This window comes from Physeter macrocephalus, chromosome 18, assembly GCF_002837175.3.
Source record: "Physeter macrocephalus isolate SW-GA chromosome 18, ASM283717v5, whole genome shotgun sequence".
NCBI classification, from domain to species: Eukaryota; Metazoa; Chordata; class Mammalia; order Artiodactyla; family Physeteridae; genus Physeter; species Physeter macrocephalus.
In genome coordinates, this window is record NC_041231.1 from 16,269,693 (window position 1) to 16,279,892 (window position 10,200).

The window sequence follows — 10,200 nt, forward strand, 5'->3', positions numbered from 1 at the left end:
CCCAAAGAGAAAAACTCACTGCGCCTTTATTCCATTTTCTTAAGGTCTATTGTTAACTAAAGACTCCTTGTCTTTTCAAATTCCTTCATGTGAATGGATGAGGCCAGACATCTGCCAGGATTCGCTCACATTTGCATGCAAATCAGAGACTTCGGGACACACATGGCCCTGGAGCCAACAACACCACTTTTACTCTAGACTTACACTGATCAAAGTACCTTCCTGAACTGTCCAGTTCTCCAGTCCTAGCTCTTAAAAATGAAGTAATGAGCATATTCGAGTAATATTAACTCTTTAGACCATCGTGGCAAGGCAAACTGCGAAACAAAACAACATACTGTCTTTCAAAAAAATCCTACAAGCAAAAGCTCAAGTCAGTAGTACCTGTTCCCTCACTGAATTCCACTTTTCTTTATTTTCTGGGTCTGGGAGTGAAAATGCTAATGCTAATGGTGGCATGAGATTTAGAGAAGGGTCTCTTTTCCTGGACCCTTGGCCTTTTCCTCTGTGGTTCGAACGCCTCAAAACCATTCCCACCCCGGTCATTCATTCATTCAGTTCCAGGCACTGTGGCTACAGCGGTGAACCCATCAGTCAAGGTCCCCCTCTGTCTCCCAGAGCAGGTACCACCGCCGAACCTCCCAGTGCGAGGAGGCAGGCCGGCTCCCTCACAACCGTCCTGGGACGGTTTGCCCACCAGTCCCGGGTGCGCCGCGCCCCTCCAGCTGCTCGATCTTTCCACTCTACCTGGGCTTGCCAAGCAGGGACTCCCCTCCGCGGAGGTAGTCGCTGCAGGGCCCTGGGAAGTGCCCAGTCGGCGGCTGCCCACACCCCTCTCCACGCAGCACAAAGGACACTCGCTGGCAAACTTTCCTCGCCATCGACCCCGGCCGCGCGGGGAACCCAGCACCGGCTCCGTGCCTGGAGCGGACCGAGGCTTCCCTGACATTTCAGCATCCTTGGCAAGCCTCCTGAGGCTGCCACCCCTTCTGGACTCAAAACGTGTAGGATGAGGTCTTTTCCCCACTTCGACCGCGCGACAGTTGAGCAGATTCTTCCCAATACCCTGACTTCAGTACACTCGATGCTTTGTGAATTACTCCCCTTGTCCCTTTCTTTACCTACAAGGCCACCGCCAAAACATCCCTCCTCTTTTCTCTTTCCACAGCCTGCCACCTTCTTTCCCCTTCTTAGTCGTCTTTCCAACTCCCCGGGCCCCCTTTCTGCGCTCTTCTCCGGCTCCGGCTGCCTTCCCCAGTTCACATTCCAGCAGCCGTCCTTCCTCCGGATACCCGGGCATCACCCTCCCCCGCGTCGGTCCCTGAAATCTAGCGGGCTCGCCTCCTGTCAATGCCTTTTGCTCGCTTCTGTTCGGCCTTGCTTCCGAAGTATCGTTCTCCCCGACCCCAGTGATTTTTTTTCAGTAAGGAGGTCACTAGATTCCGGTTTCCCCGACTTCGTCATTTTCCCCAGTTTCATGAGCCGCGCCCCCTCGTACCCTTTAGGCCCGCGATCTTGTCCCAGCTTCCCCAGCCCCTTCTCGGGCCCGCCACGCCGCCAAGTTTGCCTCGACTTCCCCTCGCTGCCGCCCACATCTCCCGCCGCTGCCCGGCTAGGCAAGCGCACTTACCCCGAGGCCCGGCTGGCGGGGGTGTCGGGGTGCGCACGGACCAGGCACCGGCGGCGGCAGCAGGAGGAAGAGGAGGAGGAGGAGGACCGGCTGAGCGGCGCCTCTCTCCCAACCCACAGGCACTGGCTCCTTGGGGGGCTCCCGGCAGAACACCAAGACAGGAGGCGAGGCAGCCACACGAGCAACAGCTGCTGCGCGGGCCTGGGCTCAATCCGGCTCTCGGGGGCCGGGGCAGGGGCAGTCAGGATTGGGAAAAAAGGCAGAAGTGGGGTGCAGAGGGCGGGGCAGCGAGCGTCCAGGTCCGGAGGACGGCGTCCGGGGCGCCTAGGGACGCCACCGCGCGGATGCCGCTGCCCGGGCTGACGCCAGCGGCCCCTCTCCCCGCCCGGAGGGCGCTGCAGGCGCGGACGCACTGGCCTCGCCTAGCTCGCCGGCTTACTGCCGGCGCCCTCGGTGCGCCCGGCTTTGTGCTCCCCGCAGCCGGCGTGCACCTGGTGTAAGCAAAAGCGGTCAGCTGATGGGCTGCACTCCGATTGGCTGCTTCACGGTCTCCTCCCCTCCCGCCCGACCCCCTTCCCGGCCTCCCCCTCCTGTCCTCCGGCCCCCCACGCCCGCCCCTGGCTCAACCCAGTGCTGGGGCACCATCTGTAGCCGGGCCAACAAAGGCGTAGCGCCGCGGGTCTCAGGTGGCCCGGCCTCCCTGCGTCGCCGCCACGGCCGTTGCAGGCAGCAGCGGGCTGCCGCTTTTTGTCTAGCGGACGACAGGCTGCGGCTGGGTTAGGCAGGCAAAACACATTGCCGTTTCTTAGCAAAAAAAAAAAGCCCACGCTAGCAGGCCAGCTAGGCACAACAGTGCCAGATCTCTGTGCAACGTAGAACTTGGGCTCCAGGGACTGAGAAGCAGATAAAATTCAACCCGAGAGAACCAAGGCTCAGTATGAAATCTGACCCTTCCTCCTAAAATGAATCGCGATTCCTTGTGCTGTGTGTACATGCCTGGGTATACATGCCTGGGTGTACGTGCACGCGGAACTGGTCTGAGCCCTTGCCGCGGAAAGAGAGTATTATGACACTTAAATGCACGGCGAAGCAGCTTCTTATTTAGGGAGGCTTTCAGAAAACGTTTCTGAAACTTTGTAATTACAGCTTTCTGATTTGTTAGGTGTGAAAGTTGTGTTCAAATAAGCGGAGGATTGAGAATATAGTCTGTTTGGAGAGGGCGGTGTCAGAGAGCAAGGTGGAAACGGGTTTTTGGAAACTGCTCATGAACCTGAGTTTCATCTTCCAAGTGGCCAGCTTAGAGCCAGACTCCAGAGAAGCCCTTGGTGCTTGTTATTGGGGGATCTGATTTAAGCTAGAGCATTATTAACCCCTCAGTGCCAAGCAACTTCACGAAAGAGAATGTGGTGACATTTCCTCATGATGTCCAAGCTTAGAACTTCTGGGGAATTAGGACAGATACATTCATGATTATAGAATCATCTTTTGAATTCCTTGAAAACATAGTAGAAATTTAACAACAATAATCTTATATCTTGATTCCTATAGCATTTCTTGGTGTCTTTCATAGATGTCTGATAAATATTTGGTGCTCTCATATGTCCATTTACTCTATATTATCCTGAAACTGTCATATAAATACCAGTGGGTCACAGTGTGCCTTAGAAGGCTCTAGGGAAAGAATATCTTAGGATTTAGGGAAGAAGGTAAGTGAAGAGTAGAAGGACAGCTGTAGGAAACGGCCCATTGCAACTAGAGTGGGAGGGTGCTACATATAAAAGAAGATTTAAAAACTTGCAAAATAACTTGTCAAGAACCTTTCTCAAGAGCCATACTTTTGTCTCTTCCTCCCTTTCTCATGCTGATTACATGTAGCTTGGAGTTTGTCTGAAAGAAGGTTGGCCTCTGGTAGAAACACAGAACTTGAATGATCAGGGAAAGATAGAACACAGGTTTCTTAGGGAGTCTCCTTTAGGTTTTTCTGGGAGAGGAGGGGAAACAATGCTGTACCTTGCACAGTGGGGCTTTACAGAGGTAGGTCCTGGGGAGCAGTTGAAGCAATTCTTGGTGGTTTGGAGTTACTCTTCTTAGGGGGCAAGATATCTAACAGCCTCCAGGTTTTGGAAGAGACTTCATGAGAATGGTTTTTAAGCCCAGCTAAGAAGAAACTGAGTCAGACTCCAAGGTATGAACTTTGAAACCAGGCTGACACTGCTTTAAATCCCAGCATTGCAATTTATGAGCTGTGTCCCTCTGGGGTAAGTCACTTTACCTCTTTAAGCCTTAGTTTCCTTGGCTATAAAGTAGGGTTAATAGCAGTATCTATCCCAAAGGGTTGTGCTGGTGAAGTAAGAGTAAGCCTGTAAAATACTTGGTGCAGGTCTTGGTATATAGTAAGCATTCAACACATGGAAGCACTAGGCGTTATTAGCCAGGTAGTGAGGACTAAAGCAAGACATCAGGTCAGACAGGTGGGATGATTATTTCACAGAACTGACACAGGTGACAGAATATTTTAAAAGCACTAGCAGCTCCAATGAGAGAAACAGACTCTGTCTCTCCACTGTTCATTTCTTTTTAAATCACCATATCATTTATTTAAACTAATTTCCTTCTTCCCCAAGGCAAGGGTGAGAACGGAAGCTCTGCCTATTTCCCCTTGACCATTGCATATATTTGGCTCCTGACAGAAGGAGCATTATCATTAGGAAGAAATGTATGTGCCAGAGTTGGGGAGGGGGCCTGGTTGTGGAGGAGGATGAGGATTGCTGTGTGTTGGAAAGATTGCTGTGGGACAGAGGAGGACAAATGTAGGCAGAGCATTTATAAAGAAATCTGAAGTTTGATTCAGTCATTGGAAATTTGATGAATTGCCTAAATGGTTTATGGGTCCAAATTTTAGGAACTGCCATTTTGTAACTCTGCGAAGTGGTTTCAGGATTGTTTTATCAACTGACACTTAAAAGCCCCTCGTCATTGGGATGAATGAAGAGGAAACACTCAGTCAACAGACAGGGATAACTAAACCAAACTCATTTGTTTCTTTTGTAGAATCCTCAAATCTATCTGAATTACTCCTAGTGAGCTCACCCAGTTCTGGGGTCCTAAATTTATTAGTAAATATTTATTTATTTCTTACATATTGGAAAACCTTGGAGGCTTTGGAGGAGAATGGAAGTGGATAGAAGGGCCCCAGATTTCCCAAGGGAGCCAGGTCTTACTGTTGATGTAGGGAGGAGTTCTTGCCCCTGGAGTTGGCCTTGTTGAGACACTACAAATCCCTTTGGGTTCCCTCACTATCCCCTTGAGGTTCTTCAGCTTCAGTTTGAAGAAACATTATAATTGGTATTAGCCTAATTGTACTGGTCTATGTGGTAAATGACGGAAGAAAGAAAGGTGAAACTTTAGAAGGTGATCATCTTAGAATAATCTTTAAAAGGACATCTGTATTTTAAGAACAAAATTATAATAGGCCATTTTAAGCCACAACTTCTAAAAGTTGAAAATATATCTCTCTCTAAGGGCTTAATTTCCAAAATATATAAACATCTCATACAACTTAACAACAAAAAAACAAACAACCCAATTGAAAAATGGGCAGAAGACTTAGACATATTTCCAAAGAAGACATAAAGATGGCCAATAGGCACATGAAAAGATGTTCAACATCGCTAATTATTAGAGAAGTACAAATCAAAACTACCATGAGGTATCACCTCACACCAGTCAGAATGGCCATCATTAAAAAGTCTACAAATAACAAATGCTGGAGAGGATGTGGAGAAAATGGAACCCTCCTACACTGTTGGCAGGAATGTAAGCTGGAACAGCCACTATGGAAAACAGTTTGGAGTTTCCTCAGAAAGCTAAAAATAGAGTTGTCATATGATCCAACAATCCCACTCCTGGACATATATCTGGACAAAACAGTAATTCCAAAAGTTACATGCATTCCTGTGTTCATAGTAGCACTATTCACAATAGCCAAAACATGGAAACAACCTAAATGTCTATTGACAGATGAATGGATAAATAAGATGTGGTACATATATACAATGGAATACTACACAGCCATAAAAAATAATGAAATAATGCCATTCCATTTGCAGCAACGTGGATGGACCTGGAGATTAAGAGATTATCACAGCAAGTGAAGTAAGTCAGAAAGAGAAAGACAAATACCATATGATATCACGTACATGTGGAATCTAAAATATGACACAAATGAACTTATGAACGAAACAGAAATAGACTCACAGATATAGAGAACAGACTTACGGTTACCAAGGGTTGCAGGGGGGAGGAATGGAGTAGGAGTTTGGGGTTAGCAGATGCAAACTAGTATGTTTAGAATGGATAAACAACAAGGTCCTACTGTATGACACAGGGAGCTATATTCAATATCCTGTGATAAACCATAATGGAAAAGAATATTAAAAAGTATGTATGTATATGTATAACTGAATCACTTTTCTGTGCAGCAGAAATTAACACAACATTGTAAGTCAACTATACTTCAATTAAAAAAATAATAATAAAGAAAATATGTCTCTCTCTAATTGAAATATTAATAGAGTGTTCTTTACAGCCTCTGAATTAAGATTATAGTTTCAAAACTGTAATCATCGCCAAGCTTTCAGAGGATGATGACTATAAAACTCATAATTATGTATTGTTGTGATCATTGTTAACTCTCACACGAAATGTGTACTTCTCTAAAAGTTTTTGACAGTTGAATGACTTTACTACATATTCATATTTCCCGTTCTTTAAGTTTTGTACTGTATATGAAATCATTCCAATACAAAAAAAGGATTCATTAAGGTTTCTATAATTATTATGTATTAATTATTATTAGCAAAATAATTTGATTATTATTAATTAAAATTATTTTAGCATTTAAGTTAATAATTTGACATGAAACTAAGGTGACCAACCATCTCGGTTTGCCTAGGACTTGGCAGGTTTTAGTCCTAAAAGTTTCACCTCTCAGAAACCCCTTAGTCTGGATCAAACCAAGATGATTCATTGTTCTAAATAACTCACATTGATAGGTTTATGGTACTTTTGCAGTTTTAGTTGTGTTATAACCTTGCACATACACCAAATAATGTCCTTATGCCTGACTGGATCAAGAATCCCATTTCCATTTAATTTAATTGCTGCATACATAGCCCTTGACAATCATCTAAGCCAACCACCTTATTTTACACATAAGAAAACTAAGCCCTAGAAAGGGACTGTGCCAGTCTGTTGACGAAGCCTACACTGAAAAGCTACACTATATACTGTTTGAAGGCAGAGACCAGATGGTCGTCTCCTAGCCCAGCACCCAGCATGTAATCGGTACTCAGTAAACATTTTTTGAATGGATGAATTGAATCAATTAATAAATTAATGTCTCTATATAATTAGAACACATTATATCATGAGCATTTTCTTCATATTATTAAAAAGTCTTTAAAACTATAATGCCTTTATGGCTGTATAATTCCACCAGTCTTCTGTTGGTGAGAAAAAGGCCTTTATCAATTTTTTGCTAAAACATATGTTATAGTAAACATACTCATTAGAAATGCCAATTTTGGTTATTGAACTATGGATACATAAACTATAGCTTGGATCATCAATTTAGCATATTCAATTTTTTCTGTTTTCATTACTATTTATTTTTAGACAGCCAGGCCTTACTAAAAAATAAAGGATTATTTAGGTTTTTTGCGTCTATGTTATAAAGATTTTAGTTGATATGTTTGTTTTCAGTTATTTGCTCTCCATTCTGATTTCTCTTTTGCCTGTATAATAATGGCTAACATAAATTAACATAAATTAAGTACTTAATCTGTGCCAGGTAATACACTTAGTAATGTTTCTTATATTGAAAGAGGCAATATACTATAATAGTTACAAGCTAGAGCTCTTTATTCGTGTTACTAAGGTTTCTATTCCAGCACAACCTGTATGGATTTGAACAAGTTATTTAAGTCCTCATTGTAATTGCATCTGTATCATGTGGTTTGTGAGGATTAAAGAGATGTTTATGTGCCTAACATATAGCAAGCATTCACTAAATATTAATGTATTAGTAAATATAATGCTAGCTGCTGGAACAAATAAAGAACCCCAGGAGCTTAAATAAGGCAAGTTTATTTCACACTTGTGTAACAGAGTGTGTTCCTGGCTGGGTGGCCTCCACGTGGTCATTCAGGGTGCAGGCTGCTTCCATCTTTTGATTCTTCTTCCTCTATTTCTGCAGACTCCTTCCCATTCACACAGAGGATGGGGAAAGAAAGACAGAAGAAAGGACCACACGGGAAAATTTTATGGGCCAGGCTGAGAAATGGCTCACATCACCTCCACCTACATTCTATGGGCAAGAACTCAGATACATAGCTACACCGAATAGCAAGGGAAACTGGCAAAGGTAGATGAGGTATGTGCCTAAGAGTAGAGGAAAGTTTGCAACACACAGCGATCTGTATTAAATATATAGCAACATATATTAGAAATACAGCAATCTCTCTTACTGTTGGTTTTCATCTTGCTTAGTCCTCATAACAAGTTTGACAAGGTAGGAGAGCGAGGACAGGACTGACTCAGGGTCATACAGCAAGGAAGAGGCCATAATTACAGGAAACAAAACATACATAGACGGGCTTCCCTGGTGGCGCAGTGGTTGAGGGTCTGCCTGCCGATACAGGGGACACGGGTTCGTGCCCCGGTCCGGGAAGATCCCACATGCCGCGGAGCGGCTGGGCCCGTGAGCCATGGCCGCGGAGCCTGCGCGTCCGGAGCCTGTGCTCCGCAACGGGAGAGGCCACAACAGTGAGAGGCCCGCGTACCGCAAAAAAAAACACACCAAAAAACATACATAGAACAGCTGCTAGACAGGGCTTTCCAATTCTTACTTCCTTTTCTAAACTATTATAAAATTTTTAATTGAAGTACAGTTGATGTATAATAGTATACGTTACAGATGGACAATATAGTGATTCACAATTTTTAAAGGTTATACTCCATTTATAGTTATTATAAAATATTGGCTATATTCTCCTCTCACTTCCTCTTAAAACTGTTCTTGGTGGATGGCTAACCTGATTGCCCTCGCCATATTGCCTTCCCGAAGTTCCCAGAGAACTTAAAGCACGGAGAGGCGACTGTCAGCTGCCCCAATAGCAGCTTGTACTCCTTCTTTCATTGACATCCTTTTTCTTTCAGCAATCATAAAACTTTAAAGAAGTTCAGAATACTTCCTCATAAGAAAATGCTTAGAGACTACTGCACTGGAATTCAGTGCCCCTATTATCATAAATTTAATATCCACATTTACTTTTAGTCCTAGGGGCCTACCAGGCTATAAAAGAAAGATTGTCAGGCAGAGTAGACACACATGGTTTATACACGTACTGCAGAAACATGGAAGGCCACAGAATTTCCCTACATTTCATCCAACACCTTCCTCTGTCAAGTTCGTCTGCATTTTTGACTGCACTCCATTTTATAACAGACACGTTCACACTTTATATCTCTGACATTGTTAACAGTCTCTTCTGAGTAAAACATTGCCTGTATTCCATTTTCATGGATAACTTAACTACTCTCCTACCAGACCGATCATCTAATGAAATCTTTATTCCTCTGAAGTTTGATTCACATTGTACCCTTGAGTCTGTATCCTGCCCAAACCTTGCACTGTACACAGTCTTTTGGAAAAGGGACTTAGTTTTGAGTTTTGTGACTTTGGGAGAAGAAAAAACCACAGAGAGATGTGCGATATGTAAGTGGTGACTTAGGCTTTTCGTTAGAAACGAGGCTGTATTGCATTTCAGTTCAACAAGTACCATAGGATTTGAAGGCTGAAAAGAACGTTAGACATAATCTGGCTCAACCCTTTCATTTCACAGATGAGCAAACTCAAGTCTCAAGAATGCTAACATTTCCGTGTACCTCAAGAGCATCTGGAAAGTTTGGGTGGATTTAAACCCTTATCCAAGGTGACACTGCTGGTTAATAGGAGCGCTAAGCCTAAAATCTCGTTCTTTGATTTTTAGGTCAGGAATCTTTCTCTAGCAGTAGTATAACTTTAACTGGGATCCTCAGGCCCCCCAGGATTTTGTGGATATACTCTCAGGAGTCTGCTAGGTTGCTATAAGAAAATTTTATTTGTTTGAATTCCGATAATAATCTGAAAAATTAATATAAGCATATTCTGAATCATTTGAATAGCATCTATATAATTGAACAAAGAAAAACGCCATCTAGTGCCAGTGTTTGTGTTTATGTTTGTGTTTATGAACACATTCATGCCAAGCAGTACCACTTAAAGTATTTGGAACTAGTGAGAGAAAAACGGGGTGGTTTCGATGTAGAAATGATGTCTTCTCACCGGGCAGAGGCCACATGATGTCTCAGCACATTCCAAGAAAGAAGGTTCCTGAGAAATTTCATGAGTTAAAAAGTGAGGGGAGAAAAAACAAGGATAAGAGAACTGAATTACCCCACAACATGGAGTAGTCTAAACGAGAGAGAGGGAGAGGGAGAGGGAGAGGGAGAGGGAGAGGGAGAGGGAG

The 10,200-nt window shown here is 44.0% G+C and overlaps 1 protein-coding gene across 2 annotated transcripts in view; it reads right to left on the minus strand.

Annotated features, from left to right (window-relative positions):
* The window catches only part of LRRN1 (leucine rich repeat neuronal 1), a 104,001-nt gene that overhangs the window by 36,056 nt on the left and 57,745 nt on the right, over nucleotides 1–10,200 (minus strand). Inside the window, exon 1 of one of the 2 annotated variants that reach the window (XM_007111809.3) lies at nucleotides 1,631–2,081. The exons of the other annotated variant lie outside the window; for it this stretch is intronic. The gene's annotated coding sequence lies outside the window, so the exon portion shown is untranslated. Of the gene's footprint in view, nucleotides 1–1,630; nucleotides 2,082–10,200 lie in introns of those variants that run through there. 2 annotated transcript variants of the gene reach the window in all.